Source organism: Polyodon spathula, unplaced genomic scaffold (assembly GCF_017654505.1).
Source record: "Polyodon spathula isolate WHYD16114869_AA unplaced genomic scaffold, ASM1765450v1 scaffolds_2954, whole genome shotgun sequence".
NCBI classification, from domain to species: Eukaryota; Metazoa; Chordata; class Actinopteri; order Acipenseriformes; family Polyodontidae; genus Polyodon; species Polyodon spathula.
The window spans coordinates 3,065-4,000 of record NW_024474419.1 but is presented as its reverse complement, the minus strand read 5'-3'; the positions used below and the strand labels follow the sequence as shown (position 1 = coordinate 4,000).

General features: G+C 41.0%; 2 non-coding genes across 2 annotated transcripts; both read left to right on the top strand.

Annotated features, from left to right (window-relative positions):
• The first annotated feature begins 307 nt into the window (after nucleotides 1–307).
• trnaf-gaa lies at nucleotides 308–380 on the top strand. The gene has a single exon. It is a non-coding gene; the product is annotated as a tRNA-Phe (tRNA).
• Nucleotides 381–618: 238 nt separating this feature from the next.
• On the top strand, nucleotides 619–692 carry trnai-aau. The gene has a single exon. It is a non-coding gene; the product is annotated as a tRNA-Ile (tRNA).
• Nucleotides 693–936: the final 244 nt, after the last annotated feature.

Below are 936 nucleotides of genomic sequence, written 5' to 3'. Positions count from 1 at the left end.
TTCACTACTGTATTCTAGTGTGCTTGTTCAGAATATGCGTGAATCCTGGAAACGTCTTGATAATATGTGAACAAAGCCAGCAGTCACTCTATTGATCACCCTGTGGATTAACCGCTATTGGAACACAGATGATTGTGTTAAACACGGTAATAGACTTTCAATGTACACGTTTTAGCGCTAAACGTTTGTTGAGACAGTTCAAGCGCTGAGCTTTCAGGCAGCCTGTAGCAGTGTTTACTCGTTTCCTGGATGTTTGCCTTTTGGTCTTAAACGTTTCTCATTATATACAGGCTTCAATCAACGTCAAGCCGAAATAGCTCAGTTGGGAGAGCGTTAGACTGAAGATCTAAAGGTCCCTGGTTCGATCCCGGGTTTCGGCAAAAAAGGATTATTTTTGTATTAATATGAACTAGAAACAGAGCACGTTCTTTTCTTCAGTGTAATTGGAGGAAATAACAACGTATTACAGGACCATTTTCCAATGTCATTAAGAAATGCAAAAAGCATCATCCCTGAGAGGATCGAGTGTGTACTGCAGTATTTAGAAATGAATTGTACCTTTGCATTACTTTGAATGTGTCATTGTTCAGTTTAACATGAGAAAAGGTTCATGCGTGTGGCCGGTTAGCTCAGTTGGTTAGAGCGTGGTGCTAATAACGCCAAGGTCGCGGGTTCGATCCCCGTACGGGCCATGACTTTTCTTCTTTAAATAAACCACACCCGCAGTAATGCTGTAGATGGCAGTATAGGCTAAATAATGAACTGTGAAACTCTCTCAGATTTGTACGAGGCAATCACACGTGGGAAAATGTAAGTAGTTGTAAATGTAAATGGTTTTCAAACGGGGGTACTCGAGCGCTCCTCAGGGGGTACATGAGAAATGTCCTGTAATGGACAGCGCATTTGTATTTATTTATTTATTACCACAATGTTTAC